This window comes from Stegodyphus dumicola, chromosome 8 (assembly GCF_044657685.1).
Source record: "Stegodyphus dumicola isolate Sdum_Otavi_A_Nest chromosome 8, ASM4465768v1".
Lineage (NCBI taxonomy): Eukaryota > Metazoa > Arthropoda > Arachnida > Araneae > Eresidae > Stegodyphus > Stegodyphus dumicola.
This window is the reverse complement of record NC_140775.1, coordinates 134,584,066-134,609,551: the sequence shown is the minus strand read 5'-3', so window position 1 is coordinate 134,609,551 and position 25,486 is coordinate 134,584,066. Positions and strand designations below refer to the sequence as shown.

At 36.5% G+C, this 25,486-nt stretch overlaps 1 non-coding gene across 1 annotated transcript; it reads left to right on the top strand.

Moving 5' to 3' along the window:
- The first annotated feature begins 8,567 nt into the window (after positions 1–8,567).
- On the top strand, positions 8,568–8,639 carry TRNAH-GUG (transfer RNA histidin (anticodon GUG)). Its single transcript has one exon. It is a non-coding gene; the product is annotated as a tRNA-His (tRNA).
- The last annotated feature ends 16,847 nt before the right edge of the window (positions 8,640–25,486 follow it).

Sequence of the window (25,486 nt, the reverse complement as noted above, 5' to 3'; positions counted from 1 at the left end):
GATTTTGTGAATAAAGGACAGCAGGAATAATGTGGTGCTCGAGTAAACTTTGGACGCGGGACGATCTGTTGAACTCTCTAAAACTCCGTATTAATCCGTCGATGATGGCATTCTCGATCTCTTCGAATGGTCAATGCAATGAGTAGGACGATCTGTTGAACTATCAGCACTCCATATTAATCAGTCGATGATGGCATAGGAGTTGAATGTATGAACTTCTGTTATGAAGAAAAAGTTTCGACACCAAGGTTAAATAGTTTTACTTCTAGGTACCATGTTAAATCTGAAATTCCTATATTGTTAAATGTTAAATATGAAACTACTTGCCGTAAAAGGCAGTAATCGTATAGTGAAACGTGTACAGCATTTTTGCGTTGTGAAAAAAATGCATTCCGGGACCGCGCCGTGAGAGGATCGAAAACATAAAAAATATACAAGATATAAAGGAAAAGTTCATATTAAATATATAAAGAAAACATACTGTAAGAGGTTCCAGATTAAATATCAATTTATTCAATTACAACACAATAAGAAAAATCTTAACCTCATCTGAGAGTCTGTTCATTTAAATTCATAAAAAACTTAAGGTTTGTGTGGTGATTTAAAAGAAAGGAAAGGGAAACAATTTAAGGCCTGAGAGTTAAATTTTAGATTTGACGTTGTTTTTTTTTCTGCTAAGGACGTTTTTGAAAAGCTTGCCTAAAGTTCAAACACACCAAAAAAAATAAAACTTATCTTGAAGGGACATCTTGAAGCGGAGGACTCTTATCTTATCCCGCGTTGATGTCGGCCGGGCTCATCTTGACACTGGTTCTAAAAATGTAGACCCACTTCACTACTGTAGAACAGAAACAGGAGCACTGCTGCCCAGGACGGCTATCCGCTTGGTCCTGAAAGTCCTATGTCAACACGCAGGTAACTCGTTCAAATTTCGCCGGTCAGAAACGTTGTTGCTAGGAAATTACGGCTCGCCTGTTGTTACTCATCCCAAGAGCAAGCTTCACGGGTAACGTCCCAAGTAAGTTCCAGAGTAACATCCACAAGTCCAGCCAACCAGTAAGTGCGCGAGTCCAAAAGTAAGAGTGTCCAGAGTAAGTGTGTATCCAACTCGAATTTCCTTCGTCTCCTTCACCAAACGGGCTCCCACTATGGCTTCACTTATCGCCCCCTTAATTATGGCAAAATCTTCGTTTTCAATGACAGAATGCGGAAAAAAGGGTGATCGCGCATGCGCGCCCTTCTTCACTTAGCGAACAACCGGACCCTCAATCGCCAAAAACCTGAATGACTTACATTGAAAGACAAGTAGCAACCTTTGACCTTTCCGTCACGTACTTTCCTCTCTTAAGGTCAACTAACAATGAAAATTCTTTCTCGAACATTCTAAAGCGCGCGAAATCATGACTTGGCGAAAATTGCCTCCCTTTCCCTGCTTCTTTCACAATGAATAAAAGTTTGTACAAGATTTGCAAATAGAGGAAAATAAATAATATTCATTTAACTAAATAATATTTCCAGAAGCATCTGTTTCTCCCCAAAATTAAAGCCTTAAATTAAATAATTCAGAATCAAAATAAAATTTAAATTTCCATAAATCATAAAATCATTCACCTAATTTTCTATAACGCTATCAGATAATTTCTCTACATAACATTCCTTTCCCCTAAGGAATTAAATTTTGGTTTACCAAAATTTAGCAGACAGACACTTCTTGAAATACCATGACTCATACTGTGCAATAAGGCTAAAGGATAATATAATGTAACAATATTTCACACGACTCCTTGGTAACAGTGACGTTACTGACACATTAAATTTCAAGTCCAAAATGTGCAAGTAAAACAACAAGATTAATCAAAGCAATTACTAATTAAAATACTCAAGGAAGATCATCAAAAACAATTAATCAAAAACATCAATTAAATCACTTAATCAAACCTAGAAATACTCAGAACACATACAAAAATAAAAATAAATATAAGGCGTTAATCACAAACAAAATATGTCTAAGATCAATCAATAATGACAAAAAGAATTTCTCTCTTTTTTTTTTCAGTTCATTGCATCACATTAGTGTTGCAGTCTCTGTGTGGCCACATTTCTGAACGTTTATTTATCTATTCATTCCTTTTCAGTCCATTAATGTAAACAATTTCACCTGAGGTAGAGCACATTCTACTATTGTGACAATTTCTGCTGAGCACAATCATGGAGTACATTAAATGAGTACGGAGTTGTCAATGCAATCGAGGGAAAACCCTGTAGTTAGAAATGATTGTGTTAGCAACTCCTCCCTGCAGCCTTCAACGCGAGAAAATGAAAGCCACCAACCCCGTAATGTGAACTCAGCACAATACCCCTTAGTAGAGGATCACAATGCTCTAAAAACAAACAGCTGACTGACCGTTTAGTAGAATACAAGCCAAGAAACTTGACCTAAAAAGAAACCAGATTTCACCCTCCTACGTCTCACCTTCGACCAAGGAAGAACAATCACTCCTTCAAAGTTGAAGAAGACTTTATCTGTCAATTTTTTCCCTTACAATAGATAAGCCACAGAATGTGTTCGGATACTCACACCCGAAGCAAGAAATAATCTAATCCAATTGTTCACACCAAAAAAAATGAAATCAATAAAAATAAGATAATTAACGCGCCGCAGATACATAAAATACATTCCTGAGAAAATAAACACACTAATAATTCAAACACTTCCAGATAAAATATGTCACATGAACGTATTCAAACAAGGAGTAAAGACCCCTAAGTACTACGAAATTGAATAACTTCCAAGATTGAATCCCAAACAATCACGTCTAAGAACAGAAGCGGCCTGATCAGGGCCCAGCATCAGAAAAGAAAAGAACGTTACAACACAAGGAACCTCGGAACCAGCCGAAAATACCCCACACAAAAAAAAATCAGAAAGAAAGAAAACGTGATTGTCCAAAAATTCAATCCAACCAAAATCAATTCCGAAAATAGCATCCAGAATACGCTGTGCAAATACCCATTAGAATTTTATCCAAGACACACAAAAATAATAGTAATAATACAACCTAATGCATATACAAAATAACGTTTGGCCAAACTGAAAAAGTCAAACTATATACAACAAAAAAATATATATCTATATGTATATATTTCGCTAAAGTCTGATTTACTGAGTCCAAAAATAAATGTTTGCAAAGCCCTACATTAGTAAGCAACAAAACCCTGCGAATCCCTACGTCTCAGGTTATAAGGAATATCAGCACATTGATTATGAATTCTCTCTGGAGCATCAGAGTTGCACGCCTGCAATGAAGGAAAGTTTATACGTTCAGGTACCTTTGTCAATCTATCCACATGTACTACCTGCGACTGCTGTGGGCTCGTAACTGACTCAATTTTAAAATTCACTTTGGTGACCTGTTCGACCACTCTAAATGGACCCTTATTAAACTTCGCAAATTTCTTAGTCAATCCAGGCCGCAACACAGGAGTATAAAGATACACCATATCCCCTATTTTAATATTTTTTGAAAAAACAACCTTGTCTCTAATCTTTTCCTGTCTTTCAGCCGCTTCCGTTAAGTTTTTATTTACTAAAGAGAAAACCCTGCGGAGTCTTAAAATTAAATCCCTTGAATAAGTGTCTGTGTCACGATAAGTCTTAAAGTCTGTTTGTGTCAACAAATCAATAGGTAAATTTAAATCTCTTCCATAAAGAAAAAATGCTGGGCAGTCCCGTAATGCGCTATGCCGTCCAGTTCTGTGCGCTAAAAGTGCGAAAGGCAAATGTCTGTCCCAATCTTCCTGCGTCTCACTCACAAGGTGGCTGAGAGAATTTATTAGAGTAGCATTTAAGCGTTCAACGACTCCGTCAGACTGCGGGTGGTAACTAGTGGTGGTGTGCTTAGTGATGCCTAATTTCTGATATACTTCTTTTATTGCATGTGAAATAAAATTCGAGCCCCTGTCAGTAACTACATGTAAAGGCACACCGTGAGCCGAAATAAAAAGTTCCAGTTTTTCTATGATAGATTCAGAAGTAAAGTCTTTCAAAGGATAAGCCTCGGGCCACCTCGTAAAATAATCAGTGATAACTAAGATGTATTTATTTCCCTGTAAAGTAATGGGTAAGGGACCAACAATGTCCATGGCTATTCTTTCTATCGGACGGGAAGCCACAGGCATTCTCAGAAGAGGAGCCTTGTGAGAAGGCCGGTGACCCCTCCTTCCGATACAGGAATGACAAGATTTTACATAATTATGAATGTCCCTATACATGCCTTTCCAATAAAAGGAGTTTTGAATACGTTGCAGTGTGCGATGGAACCCGGAATGTGCCGCCACCGGCGAATCGTGGTGCTCTTGCAGAATACGTGAAATTAAAGATCGTGGAACAACCAACCTGTGCAGTTTTTGCCAACGGGTACGTTGCTTAGCATATTCACAATATAAAATGCCATTACGCATAAAAAATTTCAAAAAACGAGGACTAGGAGTCAAATTTTTTTTATATCTGAAATAATCTGCTTACAATGCATATCTGAACCCTGCTCTTCTTTGAACGTCTGTAATAAGTCTGGACTGACAGAATTTTGAACAAGGTGCGTTACATTTACTGCTCTAGACAAGAAATCAGCTGTTACGTTCAATTTCCCTGGTTTATGTATTATTGTATAGTCAAATTGGGACAAGCTCATAATCCACCTAGCTATCCGAGAAGTGGGATCCTTCAATTTTAGCACGTGGGACAGCGACGCCTGATCTGAATAAATTGTGAACCTTTTCCCTAAAAGGTACTGGCGAAAAAAGGCAGTAGCCCAAACTACTGCTAAAACTTCCCTTTCAACTGTACTGTATCTGGTCTCCAGATCTTTTAACTTCCGGCTTGCGTAACAAATTGGATGCAAGAACCCAGTATCATCCTTCTGACAAAGAACAGCTCCTAAGGCTAAATTGGAAGCGTCCGTACAAAGCGAAAACGGTTTGGAAAAATTGGGTAGAGTTAAAATAGGTTCCTTTAAAAGTTCATTTTTAAGAGTGTCAAAGGAATTTTGAGCTTCATTGGTCCATTTAAATACAACTTTGTCTTTTGTTAGCTGTGTAAGAGGAAGAGCCTTCTGTGCGAAATTAGGTATAAATCTTCTATAAAACCCTACAAGCCCGAGAAACCTTCTAACTTCTTTTCTATTCCGAGGAGGAACAAATGCTTGTACAACTTTTAAATTTCTGTCATCTGGTTGTAAGATACCTTTTGATACCTTAAATCCTAGATAAGTTATTTGGCTTTTGAGAAAATGACACTTGGACGGTTTCAACTTAAGATTATGATTTCTGAGTCTGTCAAAAACTATTTTAAGCTTTTCAAGGTGTTCGTCAAAAGTACTCGAAGCTATCACAATGTCATCTATGTATATGCCTATTTTTAACGGGGACAGATTGGCTAAGACAACAGACATGAGCCTTTGAAAGGAACTGGGTGCATTGCGCATTCCGAAAGGTGTCCGAAGCCATTCGTAATGCCCGGAAGGGGTCGAAAAACCACTTTTAAATGTGTCATCCGGGTGGATCTTCATTTGGAAAAATCCCGAAGTTAAGTCCAACGTTGAAAACCAATTCGCATCACCCAATTGTTCCACAAGCTCGAGCATATTGGGAAGAGGAAATGAATCTTCAACAGTTTTTTCATTAAGTTTCCGAAAATCCGTCACTAATCTATACGTATTATCAGCTTTCTTTACAAAAAGAACCGGCGCACTATATGGACTATCGCTTTCTTGAATAATATTGGAATCCAATAATTCTGTTATTTGCCTATCTAATTCCTCGCGAAGATGAAAAGGCACTTTGTATGGCTTTTGTCGAACCGGAATACTATCCTTAAGGTTAATATTGTGTAGAATTGTATCGCACCCCGTTAGCTGAGTTACAGAAGAAGCAAAAATGTCATTGTAATGGCTTAAAAGCTTAGTCAGGTGCTGCTGCTGATCCGGTGACAAGTGAGAAAGGTCAAATTCTTTCCCCCACGACTCAAAATCCTCTCCTTTCTCCATGGTCGTCGTGTTATTCACGCAAGCAGTTTCTATTGAAGACACAGTAACAGGAAGAATAGATGCTAACTTAGTTCTTTTGTTAATATGAATAGTCTGTGGAGTAAAATTTGCTATCTTAACGTCTTAGAATCATTATTTAAATTAACTGATCTTGCCACAGAGAATTTACTATGAGAGTTTTTATCAATCGGCTCTAATAGGACTGTGTCATGCGAATCATTAAACGTAGGAGCAATTACCTTTACTATATTCTCAGAAAACGGCAAAAGTTTATGTTTACGAACTGCATAGCAATAATCCAAGGAATCTATCGGTCTCGGAAAGAGACAATTTAAACTGTCACACCAACGTAAAGCAAAATTTTGCCCAAGTAATTGTTTAGTGCTAAAATCCAGCATGAGGGCATTATCAAGTAAAAACTGTGTTCCTAAAATGGCACCATAGTGCAAAGAAAAATCCTTGTCCTTAATGAGAAAATCAACAGGAAAAATCCTGCCTTGCAATACTACGGGAAGTGAAACTTTCCGTGTGATTAGAACATTCTGATTAGAAATTCCTTTTAAATAAAGTTTACAAGGAGAAAATGAAACTTTATCCCCTAACCCTGCAATAATTTTTTCCTCTATAATATTAACCGTTGCCCCCGAGTCTATCAAAAATTTAATTTCTGTCTGTAATATAGAACCCTCTACTATTGGTAATGAAGATTCTCCTGTAGTGACTACAAAGACGGATGGCACCTCCAAAAGGGCATTCGAGGAAGAAATGGAAGCGTGTTTCTCCACACCCTTTTCTAGTTTAAATTAAATGTCTGAGCTTGGTGATTCAATTTGCTACCAGTTGCACCTCGATCCTGAGATGCTACCTTCAAATGTTCGGGTGTCATATGAGAATTAAGTGTATTCGCCGTTCCTGCCTCTCTTTGTCGAAATCTGTGATCTGATCTACCCTGCTCGTTATTAGACCTGCCATTTACATAACAATTTCTGCTTATGTGTCCTACCCGGTTACAACGGAAACATCTAGGCTGTAAGGATCTCGACCGAGGATTATGCACCATCAAAGATTGCATTTGGCTCTGCAAAGTATTCATCATCTGTGTCAACTGGGTTAAGTTCTGTTGTTGCAATCGAATAGCCTCTACAAGCTCTACATTATCACCCGAAACACAAAGAGTGTCCTTGGAATTTACCGTACCCGTAGTATGGACCGCCTTAACTTCCGCTGACTGAAAATCTGCCTCAGCATGGTTTTTTATCCACATCTCTTCCTCCAAAACTGCGTGGTTTTTCGCTGCTACAAATGATTTATGATTATGGGGCAAAAGCAGACGTCTAAGGTGCAAATGCAATCCTTCTAGAAAAACAGATAATAGCAATTCCTGTCTCTGAGTCTCTGCTGCCGGATCGCCCATCCTTTCTACTGGCACTGTTTTATAAGATAAAGCCTCGATACGCGCAGCGAATTGTCTGACTGACTCCCGCGGCTTTTGAAATGCCTGTATAAGGGAGCGAATATGGGAATGTAGACTTTGAACTGTTGTAAACCTGTCCTTCAAGGCACCTACCAGGTAGGAAAAATCAGCTTCGCTCCTCAAACGCGGATTATTCCTAACAAATTCCGCGGCTTCCCCCCCAAGTTTAACCCGAATTACCGTAACTTTATCTGACTCCGTCCATCCTACATGTGATGCTATCAGTTCGAGTCTATCTAAAAAATCAGCTAGGCTAATGCTATTTTCTCCTCCCGTAAAAATAGGAACTGACTCCAGTGGGTCCAAGCCAAAAACTGAAGTACCCTTTACGCCCGGGGCTGTCTCTTCCAACATCTCTACTGATGGGTCAGGCTGTCTAGTAGAACGGCGCGTTTTCTTCGACATATCGCCCTCTAATAGTTTTGAATCATTCAAAAAGTTTCCAAATTGTCAAGCTAATTTAATCAGCTGCCAGTTACGCGCAAAACTTAAAAGAACCTCCACTCATTGACAACTCCGGTACTTTTACAGAAAACATAAGTATCGATCATTACATCTAAAACATACTGAGTATTTCGAAAGCCTCAAAATTTGAAATTCACAAGCCTTCTTAAAACCAAATACTTTTGTACTAGTAAACAACCTAACATGAACAGTATGAAATCATTGAATCACACGTACTAAAACACTATCTTTTTGGTTAATATTATACCAAAACAGTTTAACTAATCTTAAATTCAAGTCTTAAATTAAATTAGAGAATTAATATCCTGCAGTAACCAGTAAGCAAACATAATTCAAAGCAAAACCTTAATTAGTCCTCACACATAAAATTTAATACTTTCATAAAACAGTAAGTTATACAAAGTAAATAAATTCAAAAAAATAAGTTACTGATTCGATCCTTCACTAAGCAGAGGTCACGGCAGCAAATGTTATGAAGAAAAAGTTTCGACACCAAGGTTAAATAGTTTTACTTCTAGGTACCATGTTATATCTGAAATTCCTATATTGTTAAATGTTAAATATGAAACTACTTGCCGTAAAAGGCCGTGATCGTATAGTGGTTAGTACATTGCATTGTGGCCGCAATAACCCAGGTTCGAATCCTGGTCACGGCACCAATGTTATGAAGAAAAAGTTTCGACACCAAGGTTAAATAGTTTTACTTCTAGGTACCATGTTATATCTGAAATTCCTATATTGTTAAATGTTAAATATGAAACTACTTGCCGTAAAAGGCAGTAATCGTATAGTGAAACGTGTACAGCATTTTTGCGTTGTGAAAAAAATGCATTCCGGGACCGCGCCGTGAGAGGATCGAAAACATAAAACATATACAAGATATAAAGGAAACGTTCATATTAAATATATAAAGAAAACATACTGTAAGAGGTTCCAGATTAAATATCAGTTTATTCAATTACAACACAATAAGAAAAATCTTAACCTCATCTGAGAGTCTGTTCATTTAAATTCATAAAAAACTTAAGGTTTGTCTGGTGATTTAAAAGAAAGGAAAGGGAAACAATTTAAGGCCTGAGAGTTAAATTTTAGATTTGACGTTGTTTTTTTTCTGCTAAGGACGTTTTTGAAAAGCTTGCCTAAAGTTCAAACACACCAAAAAAAATAAAACTTATCTTGAAGGGACATCTTGAAGCGGAGGACTCTTATCTTATCCCGCGTTGATGTCGGCCGGGCTCATCTTGACACTGGTTCTAAAAATGTAGACCCACTTCACTACTGTAGAACAGAAACAGGAGCACTGCTGCCCAGGACGGCTATCCGCTTGGTCCTGAAAGTCCTATGTCAACACGCAGGTAACTCGTCCAAATTTCGCCGGTCAGAAACGTTGTTGCTAGGAAATTACGGCTCGCCTGTTCTTACTCATCCCAAGAGCAAGCTTCACGGGTAACGTCCCAAGTAAGTTCCAGAGTAACATCCACAAGTCCAGCCAACCAGTAAGTGCGCGAGTCCAAAAGTAAGAGTGTCCAGAGTAAGTGTGTATCCAACTCGAATTTCCTTCGTCTCCTTCACCAAACGGGCTCCCACTATGGCTTCACTTATCGCCCCCTTAATTATGGCAAAATCCTTGTTTTCAACTCCAGAATGCGGAAAAAAGGGTGATCGCGCATGCGCGCCCTTCTTCACTTAGCCAACAACCGGACCCTCAATCGCCAAAAACCTGAATGACTTACATTGAAAGACAAGTAGCAACCTTTGACCTTTCCGTCACGTACTTTCCTCTCTTAAGATCAACTAACAATGAAAATTCTTTCTCGAACATTCTAAAGCGCGCGAAATCATGACTTGGCGAAAATTGCCTCCCTTTCCCTGCTTCTTTCACAATGAATAAAAGCTTGTACAAGATTTGCAAATAGAGGAAAATAAATAATATTCATTTAACTAAATAATATTTCCAGAAGCATCTGTTTCTCCCCAAAATTAAAGCCTTAAATTAAATAATTCAGAATCAAAATAAAATTTAAATTTCCATAAATCATAAAATCATTCACCTAATTTTTTATAACGCTATCAGATAATTTCTCTACATAACACTTCACCCTGTGAGTGAATTTTTTTTCTGTCTTTTGTATTTAAATTGTAACCGAGTAATGATACTATATTAATATACGGTACAACCGCCTAAATTGTGAGTTATGTAATGTTAAAAAAAATTTAGTACACCTAACATGAGTATAAGATTTAAAATGATATATATGTTAATTTACATCTTAAGGTTAATTTGTAGGGGACTGATCAGTTTACCTAGTTATCATATGTTTGAATATTCTAGAAATTAATAAATGTGTTTGATATGTATTTTATGTTTCATTTGTTTAATTTAGAGTAGTTTCTGTGGTCTGTCATGTCCCTCCATTTGTTTGAGCCGGGGGGCTTTTAAGAAACATGGAGTTTACTTGAATTTGGAGTTATTGATTTTCCCTTTACATAGGTTACTCACAACGCAAACCTAAAAGTTAAATTGTACTATACCACTATACGATTGATTGATAGATACGATATACGAATATTTATAAGAATGTCGAAATGATATATGAATATTATGAAATAGTTTTTGAATGTGAATTATCTGATTTTCATTTTTTTTGTTAATTTATCTGGCACCACAGTGAGTCAGTTAAGTTTAAGTTATAATGGAATAAAGTATTTAAAATTACAAGCATAAACTTTTTTATATAACAGAAAATACTAGATAATCGGGGGTCTTGAATCGGACACGTAAAAGTTTCGGAAACCTGACCCTAAACAATTAATTTCGGATGGAAATAAAATAGAACATAATTGTTGAATGCCAAAATTTCAGATGCATGCAATGAAATGTGTTTGTCATTTTTACAATTAGTTAGATCGCTAAATGAGAAATGAATATAAAATACTTTCAATTTTAATAGACATATTTCAGTTATTTGTTTGCCGTGATGGCTACTGGGCACTGAGGTGACGGTCTATAACATTGTGTATTGGTAGTATTTGTGCATTTCAATCTCTCAGCAATAACCTTATGAACTATGAATAAATTTTAGATGAACTTTGAAAAGAGTCGTAGCTGATAGTAATTGATTTTTGAAGCCATATATCTAAATAAATCTCCATCATATGTACAAGTGAGTCACAAAAAACATTTTAAGTGCTCACCTCACATTAGTTTGAATTTATAATTTTTACGCTACAAATGTATTGATTTTTGACTTAATGAATTATTAAATTTACATTTAAGTTATCAAGAAGGATAAAAATCAATATCATGACATCTATTCCCAAATTGTATGAAATAGTTTTCAAGAAAACATAACTGTGAAAGTGTCACATAAGTAAAGCGTAACAGGTTTCTCATGCTGATAATAGTTATTAAAGATACTCTTGTTATCATAAACGCAGCTGAAATCGCCAATTCGTTCAAATGCAGCACTTCTATTATTTTTCAGTATGTGTGGTTAGATTGCAATCGAAGCTAAATTCTGATGACTTACTGTTATCGGAGCTTCGTAAATAGAAAATATAAAATCCGTGAGGAATTTCATTCGTTTTCCGAGAATTTTATTTTAAGTTTGTATGCTTTTAGGAGCTGTTAAAACAGATTTTAAGCCCATTGAGGAAGGATTCATATAATGCAGGTCCTGAAGAGCCAGTACATTTTTATTTGGTATATTTGCGAACACATTCTTAATTTTATTTATGGATAAACACATAAGTACTATCAAAAAAAGCAGTTATTCCTTGATAATTTTTTGAGTTTTAAATAATAAATGCAAATTGATTGTATAAATGGTCTAGAATACTGCTAATTATTTCCAAAATAATTGAATCATTATCCCAGAATGTTTCACCTCTTTAAACTTAATTTAATAATATAGAGCTAACTTTTTCTTCTGCTTTTGCCTCACTTCCATAGTTTAAACTTCAGTCCACCATTTTTAATTCAATAAAAATTACACGCATAATATTAAATTTAATAATGAAACAGTAACGTTATATTTAAACCAGAAAGCCCGACGGTCATACGAACTGACCGCTGTTCTAGATATAAATTGTAATTAAAATGATTTCTGCAAAGGTGTCTGCTAATTCAAACTGAATTACCCAGGGCAGGCGGCGAGGGCGCCCCTTTGCTTACTGCCCCGCGAGGTTTCCCCCTTCTACTTGCTTAATTGCTTAAAGTAGAGTGCGATGAAGGAAACCGCTTAAGCGTATGGCCCTGAGACTTATTGATGGCAATGGCAAGTTTTATAGGAAATTGTCTACGTCTCAACGGCAACCCTGTGCCGTGGCAACTTCACCTTATTGGCTAGTACAGTTAAGCAAGCAACAAATAAACTATCGGCGACAAACAGACACTTAAGCCGTATATAATAAAGATATTTATTTATTTCATTTTATTAGTTTTTTTATTGTTGCCGGTTTCATATTTCCGAATTCTATTATATATTGACGTTAAATTTATTTATTAAATGTTAAATGCACGTGCTCTTGTATTTTTAATTTTTCCGGCTTAGCTCTCTCATAATATTCGTCACGCGCTGAACTGCACGAGGGATAAAACAATTTACAGTTACACAAGCAACTAATAAACTATCGGCGACAAACACTTTATAGAAGCCGCTTATAGAAGCTTATTTAAGTCCGTAAAAGCTATATGCAAGTTAAAACGCGATACAGAGACTAAGAGTTTGGATTCCAGTAAACCACTAGAATAGCAAATAGTTCCGGGCATATGTAAGCCATTAAAATCCATCACTCCTTATTCGGGGTGCAAACTTATGAATTTCAAACCATGAGAATTGTAAATACGTTATTATTTTACTTAGCATTTCAAATAAAAGTCTTGAAACTTAGGATTCCATTTTACATTGCTTTACAAATCGTTTCCATCCTCTGCTTCAAAACAAGAAATAATTTAATTAAACATTCTGATATTTCCCAATATTTTCGAATACTGAGTACGTATTTGTGCATGTTAACAGGCTGTATTCACTTTTGGAATAAATATACAAAAGTGCAACAAAATTAACCAACAATTTTGAAACCCTTTTTTTACAACTTCAAGTAGTAACAAGTTTTTCAGGTAAATTAATGAAAATATCCGGAGGATTAATTTAATGTAAGATGCCAGGTTACTGAACTAAAATTTTATAATGTGGCAAAATAATTTTTCCATGCATTCTTAAACGTATTTAGAAATGGAACAACTGTCCCTGATAATTACAAATATGATAATAAGTCAAACTTATCAATAAATAAATTTATTGATAGTTTAATTATATTATTTTTTTTTCTTTAAATTTATTACTAGAGCATATAGTCTTTTCAGTTAAAGTTCCAATGTACACTAGCTTCATAAACTTCATGCCAAGTGATGTTGATTGAGTGAAAATAGTACCGAATTATCAGATGTGCCTTATCACTGGATGGCGGATTTTTGGACTTTTATGTATTCTTAATTTTTTTTAGTAAAATGTTTAAAACAACTATACATTAAACATGCACTCTTTTTGCACTCTTCATAATTTGTTTTCAATGTGAAGTATTTTAATGCTATATTGTAGACTTAAATCTGTTTAATTACCTCATTAAAGTCTTTATTGCGTTTTAGCATTTTGTATAGCTCATCTTTCATCATGATTTGACTTCAAATAAAGGTTCACTTGTTTAGACTACGAAAATACCACGATACCGAGACATCGATAAATTTGTTTAAATAAGCTTCGAAGACTAATAGTGCAAAATTAGTTTTATAAACCTATATGACATTACTTTTAGTTTTACACTTCACAAAGTTTATTTCCATGTCATACAGGTATGTTTTAGTTTTAAAGTCAACCTTATCCATTTAATGCGAATTTAAGTATAAACAGTTAGCCATTTCACTAAAAATTCAGCGATTAAAGCGGGTTTTACGATTTTGATCATAAAGTCAGATTTTTTTCTATGGGACATTAAATTTTATGATTTCACTTTCCATTGAAATTATCATTGCATACCAAAATAAAGCTCTGCCCTCTTTCTCAGTACAAACATATTTCGACCTCAGTTACTTTGGCTTAATCGACTTGATTCGCGACCTTAATGTGTCAAAATCACAGGATGAGTCATTGGTATCAAGATTAGAATAAAGTAATCATAAAATTAATTAAATAATTAATTAAATAATATGTGCAGAAAAAAAAAGTGATCGGAAAAGAAATCTTACAGAAAGGAAGAAAGAATATGTGTAGTTTTCAGCAGCAAAATTTTAAAACACTTGATCTTTACTTAATATGTTTCACAAACAATAATCACTTAACACATGGACTGTATTCCTTCAATTTTATTTCATTACACTAATTATAAATAAGATGTCAGAAATGCGAAATAATTGATACAAAATAAGCGAGACATGGTTGTCACAAACACAATTCTATCAATCAATTATCTTTTTGCCACACATAAAATTCAAAACTAAACGAAGAAAACAAAAGAAATTTACGCTGTTTGCAACAATAAAATGAAGCAAACGATACTCACATAAACATCCTGGCCCTCGTTGAAATCCCAGGGAAATTCAACAGTTGGAGCATTTTGAAACTTCTTAGTCTGTAATAAACATAAGAAAAATAATACAAAATATTATATGCGAAGCAGTTCATAGTTTTTTAGTCTGAATAGGAAGAGGACACAATTTCACGATTGGTCGTTTAATGACACCATGACCAGTTTTAATACTAGCAACTCTGACTCTTTGATCTGAGCCCGGATGAACAGCAATTATTCTCACTAACCTCCATTTAAGAGGCGGAAGGTTGTCTTCTTTGATGAGGACTAAGTCATTGACTTCTAAATTGTTTTGACTTTTTTGCCATTTAGGTCTTTGCTGAAGCTGAGACAGGTATTCTCGACTCCATCTTTTCCAGAAGTGCTGAAAAATAAACTGTCTCACATGCCATCTGTCAATGTAATTGAAGGAACTATAATTTAGGTCAGGTTCAGGTATGGCAGTTAAAGAGGTTCCTATTAGGAAATGACCAGGTGTTAATGCAGTTAAATCATTTGGATCAACCGATGTTGGACACAATGGCCTAGAGTTGAGACAAGCTTCAACCTGCGCTATCAAGGTCTGAAATTCTGGATAGGTCAGCACAGCATCACCAGCAGTCCTTTTTAGATGTAATTTCATTAAAGACTATGCCGATTCCCATAGTCCATCAAAATGGGGAGATGATGGCGGGTTGAATATACATTTTATTTCCTCTAAAGACAAAAATTTGTTAATTTCTTGATTTTGGTTACATTGCAAAACACATTCTCTGATTTCTTTGTCTGCACATTTAAAGTTAGTACCGCAGTCACTATAAATCTCAAATCGTTTCTCTCTTCTCGCAATAAATCGTTTCAATGCACTTAAAAATGCCTTTGTTGACAAATCTTCTACCACTTCAAGATGTACTGCCTTGATTACAAAACACACAAATAAGCATACGTAACATTTAAATGATTTTTGTCCACGTCCTGCACGATGTTTAATCATGAACGGTCCAGAAAAATCTATTCCAGTTCGATGAAATGGTCGCGATTGTGTTACTCTAGATTCCGGTAGATCAGCCATTATTTGACTTGCAGTTTTAGCTCTAAGTTTGCAACACGTGATACAAGATCTTACTACTTTCGGATAGCAGATCTAGCAGCTATGATCCAAAATTGCTGTCTAACTAAAGATAGAAGAAGTTCTGGTGCTGCATGCAGATATTTGACATGAAAGTGTCTAATTATGATTTCTGTCAGATTGCGTTTTGAAGGTAATAAGATTGGATGTTTTTCATTTTCTGACAGTTGCGCATTTTTCAGTCTTCCTTCTACACGTAACACTTTGTTGTCATCTAAAATTGGACATAAGCTAAGGAGGTTGCTGTTTGTAAGTAAGTCCTTTCCCAACTCCAAACATTGAATTTCTTTGAACATTGAAGTGAAATCGCTGTATTATTCGGACAATACAGAAAAATGCAGCTCGAATTTCATTACTAGATAAAAAAGACGTATTTCTTTCTAGATATGCTACTTTAGAATTCGATATGAATCTTAATATCCAAGCACATATGCGTTGTAACTTTGGAAATGAAGATATATTTGATATAATAGCAAGCTCCTGTACAGGTTCAGAAACTACAAATGAGACTGTTTTACGTACATCTGGTAATGCCTCTTCATCTATAAGAATATTTTTAGACAAGGCAATCTCCCTGCACTTTAACCAAGAAGGACCATTCCACCACAATTGATGAGATAATAGTTCTGCAGGAAATAACCCACGTGAAGCACAATCAGCTGGATTTTCTTTTCCATCAACGTGACTCCAGTTCTCAGGTGGTAAGATGGATTGTATTTCAGGAACTCTATTGGATATGAATACTTGTCATTTTTTAGGATCTGATCTTAGCCATGACAACACGATTTGTGAATCACTCCAAGCTTGCACTAAATCAAAATTTATAACTAATGCAACTTTTACAGACTGAATCAAGCGTGCCAATAACACTGCTGCACATAATTCCAGGCTTGGAATAGTAATAGATTTTAATGGTGCTACACGAGTTTTAGCTGTTACATATTTAACATTAATGTCAGACTTATTACAAGTTTTGTTATAAATAACTGCTGCATAACCCTTTTCAGACGCATCACAAAATCCGTGAAGTTCACATCGAAAAAATTCAGGTAGCAGAATTTTCCTAGGTATATTTATAGAATTCAAAAGTTTAACTTCTCTACATAGATTTTTCCAATTTCGATCAATCTCTTCTGTTACAGGATCATCCCATGATAATTGTAATTTCCACAATTGCTGAAGGAACATTTTAGCGATAATTACCAAAGGGAGCTATCCACCTCAATGGATCGAATAGCTTTGCTACGAATGACAAAATAATTCTTTTAGTCGGAACACTTTGATACTCTATTACACCGACATTACCTTTGAATTCATCATTGTCCGGATGCCATTCCAATACCAGAACTTTCAATGTTTTGTCTTCTAATACACGATGAATATTGTCATTATCTGTGTTTGTTAAGCCAGAGGTTTTTACAATGACGGTTCACTTGTCGACCATTTGTGAAGCTCAAAGCCACCCCTTTTTAGCAGTTGTTGCAATTCGTCTATCAATGCAATACCTTCCGAACTATCTTTTACACCAGTTAACATATCCTCAACATAAAAATCTCTTAAAACTATATTCTTTGCCTTTGGAAAGTTCAATCCTTCATCAATCGCTAACTGACTCAACACTTTGTTGCAAGATATGGAGCAGCTGCAGTTCCGTATGTAACTATTTTTCCAAACGACAAACTTGTATTTGTTTATACGGGCTATCTTTCCATAATATTCTCTGAAAATCTCTATCTTTTTCATGAATGTTTATCTGTCTGTACATCATTTTAATATCAGCGGTTATTGCAATGTTATGAAGTCTAAATCTTAGTAAAATACAAATTAAGTCATCTTGTATTTTTGGGCCTATCATTAGCATATCATTTAAAGAAACATCTGTGGTTGTTTTAGCACTCGCATCGAAAACAACTCTCAATTTTGTTGTTAAGCTAGAGTTCTTGAACACGAAGTGATGTGGGATATAATAGTGTTTATTCTCTAATTCATATTCTGTGTCTGGCACTAATTCTACGTGTTCTAGTGAAAAGTACACTTTCATAAACTGAATATTCTGGTTGTAAATTTTTTCATAGATAACAGCCTCTTCTCCAAGTATTGAAATCTTCTGTGCGCCATTTTACGGGAGTCACCTAGAATATCTCTATTATCTTTGAATGGTATTGCAACTGAATAACGACGTGATGTGTCTCTAAAATGCGAGTTTTTAAAATGTTCTTCACAAAGTTTTTCTTCATTTGTTAAAGGTTGTACATTTGGAAACTTTTCTAACTCCCAGAAATAATTTACTAACTCATCTGTGTTTGTATTCAAATGATTTACATACACTGGCTCAAAATTTGTAGATTCAAAATTTGTAGTACCCGAAATTATCCATCCCAACCTCGAATTTAGAAGAAATGGTAGATCAGGACCACGTTTGACAATTTCTACCGTCATGAAATGCAGAAATACATTTACTCCAAATAAAATGTCAACTTGTTGTGACTTGTAAAATAATGGATCAGCTAATTGTAAATCACTGAAGTTATCGAAGATGATTGATGGCAAAGATACATAGGGAATGTTATCTGTAACCTTGTCCAGTACAAACGCTGATGTTGATACACGAATATCACTTTTAAAATGAGAAGTGAATACTAAATCGACTTCCCCATTACTTACAGTATTAAATTCTCCTAGACATGATACAGAAATGGAATTATCTTTCACTCGTAATCCTAATTTCTTCACACAATCCCTTTAAATAAATTAACTATGAGATCCAGTATCACTTAAACATCTACACTTCACAATTTGTTGTTCAGAATTTTGAACTTTTATTAAAGCAGTACGCAATAAAATGTGACTGGTTTGATTACTTTTTGCATTCGAATCATAATGAGAGGCACAAACTGTGGCTGAAACGTCCTTAGGACTCGTTAATTCATCTCTTTTAGGGATAGATTGCGTAGGCGGATTTATACTGTTTAACTGAGTTTTATTCTTTGAATTATTTACATTGTGCAAAATACTGTGATGCTTCTTAAAGCAATGTTGACATGTATGTAAACTCTTGCATGTTTTGAGCAAGTGCATATTAGATAAACATAAATTAAAACAGTAACGATAAGATTTTACAAATTCTATTCTTTGCTGAACCGATATATTTAGAAATTTCGAATATTTGTCTAAACTATGATCTTCTTTACAATAACCACAACCCAAAGTAGCAACCAGAACATTATTCTTATTTTGAAACACAGTGTTTATTCTCTAATTCACGAATTTTCACAGATTTAGGTACCTTATTACTTGTTGATTTGCTATTTTGAAGTGTTCTTGCATAGTGTTTTAGGAATTCAATTAAAGTAAGTTTTGGAATCTCTTTACATTTTAACTGACGTTCCCACCATAATTTTGTAGAAGGGTCTAAATTTTGCAAAATTAAATGAGTCATTAAAGTGTCACCAAAATTATCAATGGTTTGATTCAATACTTCTAAAGAACGAATAACTTCATTAATATTGTCAACTAAATTTAAAATAGCAAATGCTGATTCATTTTGAATAGTTGGTAAGCTTAGAAAACGTTTAATATATGCAAAAATTTGTTCTCTCTTATTTGAATATCTTTCGTCTAACAGATTCCATGCTATTTCAAAATTATAGTCCGAAATTTGAATGGTTTGAATAATGCGGTATGCTTCACCTTTCAACGAAGCCTTCAAATACTGCAATTTTTGAGCATTAGATAAATTCGTATTATTTCTTACAGTATCACTGAAAAGATCTTTAAAAGCTATCCATTCTGTAATATTACCACCAAAAGTCGGTAATGTTAACGTGGGTAATTTAATATTGGCAAGAACCTGTTCTGGAATTACACTATTAGAATTATTTTTACTATTTTGATTTTTTAATATTTTTCACCTTTAAATTTCCACAAATAAATTTTATCTGTGTACTCCTGAACATTATCTATTTCGTTTTCTAATTCTTTAGTATCTGTAATTAAACTTTCGATTTCAGAATCAAGCTTCCTTAACTCAGTTTCTTTTTGTTTCAATAATTCGACACATTCCTCTAGTTCTATTAAATTAATTTCCTCTGCAGTTAAAATAGTTTCAATTTTCTTCACATAATTAGTAACATTCCTGCGTAAAACAATTCTTTTTGTTTTAAAAGTTATAAGCATAATTGATCAATTCAAAAACAGAAATTGTTCTTAAATCACTTAACACTATTATTAAAACGAAATCGAAATACTTCTATACTGTATTACAACATTGTTCTTAAAATCAGTTATAAACGAATTTTTAGTAGAATATAAATGTTCAAAATCCACTTACCTCACAAAGGGGAGTAATTTTTCACCAACCATATGCATATTTACGTTGTTACAATGCGCTTAGAACAGTCACTATCTTCACTAGCACTCCGGCTAGACTTTTGACCAATAATAAATTATCTTTACTTAATATGTTTGACAAACAATAATCACTTAACACATGGACTGTATTCCTTCACTTTTATTTCATTACACTAATTATAAATAAGATGTCAGCAAGGCGAAATAATTGATACAAAATAAGCGAGCCATTCTACATGGCTGTCACAAACAAAATTCTATCAATCAATTATCTAGTTGCCACACATAAAGTTCAAGACTAAAGGAAGAAAAACAAAAGAAATTTACGCTGTTTGCAACAATAAAATGAAGCAAACGATACTCACATAAACAACACTTATTGATTAAGACTGAAAAATAATATTGTTACGAATTTGGTATTTAAAAAGCTAATGTTAGTTCAATTAGAAATTAAATGGTTTTATTTCTCGCGCAGTGCAGCGCGTGACGAATATTAAAAGAAAGCTAAGCCGGAAAATTGAAAATACAAGAGCGCGTGCATTAAATAAATAAATATCTCTTTTTGATTTCGAGAAAGTACTGGAAAATTCTAGCGCGTGATTTTAAAATCTTATAAAAGGAGGAAAACATCTCAGTTTGTAGTAGTTGCTTAGTTTGTTGTTGTTTAGAAAACTACTGTTGTTGATTGTAGCGAATTCGCGGATTAGCGTTCTTTAGCTGTTTTGAATTACGTTCTATTGACATTTGAGTAGTTAAAAGAAAACTACTGTGAGATATTGTAATACTGCATGATAATTTGAGAAAATTTAAGCATTTTTGTTGTGATAATAATAAATTTTTGTTCATTTTTCATCGGACTTGTGCATTCATTTCATAACGAACCCGTACGCACGCAACAATTTTTGGTGTCAGGAGTGGGATTTGAATGCCAATAACAAGAGCGATGGAAGAACAATTGAGACAGCTCATTAGTGCTTTTGCTGCATTCCAAGAAAAGATGGAAGCTGGCCAAGCATCATTTAAAGAAGAAATGAAATTGGGCCAGGAATCCGTTAAGGAAGAAATGAAATTGGGCCAGGAATCCGTTAAGGACGAAATGAAAGCCGTTCAAGCTGGTCAAGAAGAAATGAAAAGAGAAATTACTTGCATAATAGAAAATAAATTTGAAGCTATGGAAGGCAGAATTGACGCAGTTGAAAATAAAGTTGGACATATTGAAGAAAGAGTTTCTTCGGTGAAAGAAGAAATAGAAGAAAGAGTTTCTTCTGTAAAAGAACAAATTGATGAGAGAGTTTCTGCAGTTGCCAAAGAAATGGATACTTTAAAGAAATTCGTAGCGTCGGCAGGGAGCAGGAGTGATGATTTTAAATTCTTACCAATGTCTGCTCGTCCACCTCTGAAGCTATCCACATATGATGGGAAGACCTCCTGGCAGGTGTATAAGACACAATTTTCTATCGTGGCGGATGCGAATGGATGGGATTCCCAAGCTAAGGCCTGTCATCTCGCCGCTTCTCTAAGAGCTGACGCAGCGGATATCCTTCAGACTCTTCCCGAAAACAAAAGGTTAGATTTCGAAGCTCTGTCCGGCGCCTTGGAGTTGCGCTTTGGGGAGAAGTGTTTAAAAGACTACAGCAGGCTCCAATTAAAATCTCGTCAACAGAAGCCTACCGAAACACTTCAGGAGCTCGCCGCGGATGTTGAAAGGCTGTCCCATCTCGCCTTTTAGGAATGCCCGACAGAAACAAGGGAAATCCTGTCCTTGCAATACTTTATCGACGGCATCCGAGATACTGAAATACAGAAAGCTCTACGAATGGCGGATGTAAAAGATTTAAAAAGTGCTCTAGTGTACGCCATGAAATTTGAGGCAGCCCAGCAAGCCACTCGTCGAGACCGCCACCCAGTCAGAGCTGCTCAAGTCCAGGAGCCAGGGGATCAAGTCACCGCTCGACTTGACGATTTAACTAGACAACTGAACGCCTTGAGACGGAATATTGGTGAGAAGAAACCGACCGTTAAGTGCTGGAACTGCGGTGCTGAAGGACACATACGACAAAACTGCAAAACACCCCAGGGTACTGATGTTAAGACCGCTTCTAACAAGCAGCAGGGAAACTAATTAGTGGCCATCTCGCGGGGCGGAGGTTGCCAGATAATGAAAAGCCCCCGTTTAAAGCGCTTCAGATTTCTGCAGTGAGAGGCGGCAGTAATGGACTTTTCATAATAGAACATATTAATGGAGTTCCGTGCAATATGACTATAGATACAGGAGCCAACGTCACCATCATCCGAAAAGATTTGGCTCAACAACTAGGAAACAAACTTATCTGGACGCCGCCCTGCGTTACCCTCCAGACTGTGTCCGGTGAGAAGATCGACATCGACGGAAAAGTAAATGTTAACATCACGTTTGGAAGTGCCGCTTACCATCACACGGCATATGTAGCAGAGATCACTGATTCTTGCATACTCGGATTGGACTTTCTAAGGAAATACAATTTTTCCTTGGATTTTAAAAATAACCAATTGCATTCTTAATCTGAGGACATAGCGTTATTTCTCGTTAATGATGAAGAAGTTAAATCTGTCCATAAAATCATAGCACAAGACTATATTACAATACCGGCAAGAACAGAAATTTTACTTCCTGGATCCATAGCCGAAAATAGAAATTTCCGCTACGGCATCATAGAATATCCCAATAACTGTAATATTCCAAAAGGAGTATTAGTAGCCTCAACACTCGTCGACCTATCCAGAACGGTTATCCCGGTGAGAGTCGCCAATGTAACTGAAAAGTCGAGAGCTATTAAGAAAGGTGAAGTGGTTGCAACATGTACTCCAGTAACCAGCGTTGAAAAAAAGAGTAACATCCCAGAATCCGTGTCCTCAGAGAGCATTACATCGGAGTTATTGCAGAATGCACAATTAAACGATAAAGAGAAAAATGCTGCCGATCGCGTCATTAAAGATCTTCAAGTTGTTTTCTCCCGCTCGTCTTCTGACGTGGGTCGAACTAGTTTGACACAACATAGAATAGATACTGGCGATCATCCCCTGATCAAGCAACATCCAAGACGTCTACCGTTTGCTAAACAGGAAGAGGTGCGAACACTGTTAAAAGATATGGAAGAAGGCGATGTCATCGAGCCTTCAGCGAGTCCATGGGCATCTCCCATCGTTCTCGTCAGAAAGAAAGACGGCTCAACAAGATTTTGCGTTGACTATCGCCGGTTGAATGAGGTTACGAAGAAAGACAGTTACCCTCTTCCTAGAATTGATGACATTCTAGACACTCTTTCTGGAAGCAAGTGGTTCTCAACACTTGATTTAAAGAGTGGGTATTGGCAGGTAGAAATCCATCCTGATGACCGAGAAAAGACGGCATTTACTACGGGACAAGGACTTTCGCAGTTCAAAGTGATGCCGTTTGGACTGTGTAATGCGCCGGCAACATTCGAACGTCTTATGGAGACTGTTTTGAAAGGCCTTTCTTACGAAGCCTGTCTGATATACCTGGACGATATCATCATCGTCGGAAAGAGTTTTGAAGAGCATCTAGAAAATCTTAGAAAGGTGCTTCAGAAACTGAAAGAGGCCAATCTGAAGCTGACTCCCGCTAAATGCAAATTGTTTCGAAAGGAAGTGACTTACCTGGGACATGTCATCTCTGCAGAAGGTGTGCGCACGGATCCTGAAAAGGTATCAGCGGTTAAATCCTGGACGCGTCCCGAAAATGTCCATCAGCTGAGAAGCTTCCTAGGGCTTTGCACCTACTATAGGAGATTCGTGAAGAACTTTTCTTCCATCGCAAGACCACTTCACAAGCTGACAGAGAGCAAGCAAAGATTCTTGTGGACAAAGGAATGCGAGGATGCATTTAACAACTTAAAGGAAGCTTTAACATCTGCTCCAATCCTGACGTATCCTCAGCTCGACAGACCATTTATTCTCGACACCGACGCGAGCAATGAAAGTGTCGGTGCTGTTTTGTCCCAAGAAATAGACGGCCAAGAACGTGTAGTAGCTTACTGGAGCAAGTGCCTGTCTAAACCGGAGAGGAATTACTGTGTCACAAGGAAAGAGTTGCTCGCCATAGTCAAAGCTGTAGAACATTTCCATCATTATCTATACGGGAGAAAATTCCTCCTCCGCACGGACCATGCCTCATTGGCGTGGCTTTTAAATTTCAAAAATCCTGAGGGTCAAATAGCCAGGTGGATACAGAGACTCCAAGAATATGACATCACTATCCGTCATCGTAAGGGATCATCACACGGAAACGCCGACGCCCTGTCTAGAAGACCTTGCCAAGAAAACTGCCGATATTGTTCCAGGGTGGAAGCGAAATACGAACTGCTGACTCCGGTCGCAAGACAAATTACAACATCAACATCGGCTGCTCGAGACCCGTGGAGTGATGATGAAGTCAGGAAAGACCAGCTAGAAGACCGCGACATTAAACCCATACTTGATTTAATAGGGTCATCAAACAGAAAACCTACATGGCAGGACTTTTCTATCTGTAGTCCTACAACAAAACAATACTGGGCACTCTGGGATTCACTTCACATTCGAAACGGCGTCTTATACCGGAAATTCGAGTCGGATGATGGGAAGACGTTCCGATGGCAACTGATACTTCCGAGATCCCGGATTCCTGATGTCCTCAAAGAACTACATAACAGCCCTACAGGAGGTCACTTTGGAATTATGAAGACCTTACAGAGAGTTCGTGAGCGCTTTTACTGGAATAATGCAAAGAATGACGTGCAAAAGTGGTGCCGATCTTGCGATGCCTGTGCAGGTCGGAAAGGACCGAGGAAACGCAGCCGAGGCAGACTGCAACGTTACAACGTAGGTGCGCCTTTTGAACGTATCGCCTTTGACATCCTGGGACCTCTGCCACGAACTGCTGATGGCAACAAATACATACTCGTTGTCATTGATTACTTCACCAAGTGGCCTGAAGCTTATCCTATTCCTGATCAAGAGGCAGTCACAGTAGCTGAGGTAATGATACAGCACTGGATTTCCAGGTTCGGAGTGCCTCTTCAGTTACATTCCGATCAGGGAAGGAATTTTGCCTCGGCAGTAATCAAAGAACTATGCAAACTACTTGGCATTGACAAAACTCAAACGACGCCATTGCATCCCCAGTCGGACGGCATGGTAGAGAGGTTCAATCGAACCATCCTTAATAACTTCTCATTAGTGGTTTCCAGAAACCAACAGGACTGGGACAAGAAATTACCACTCTTTTTACTGGCTTACCGCAGTGCTGTCCACGAGACTACCGGCTATTCTCCATCACAGATGCTCTTCGGTCTTGACCTTCGTCTGCCTTGTGATCTATTGTTTGGCCGCCCTCCGGATGCTCCTTCATCGTCTGAGGAATATATTCAAGATCTCCAGGCCCGGTTTGAAGTGATGCACAATTTTGCACGAGAGCGA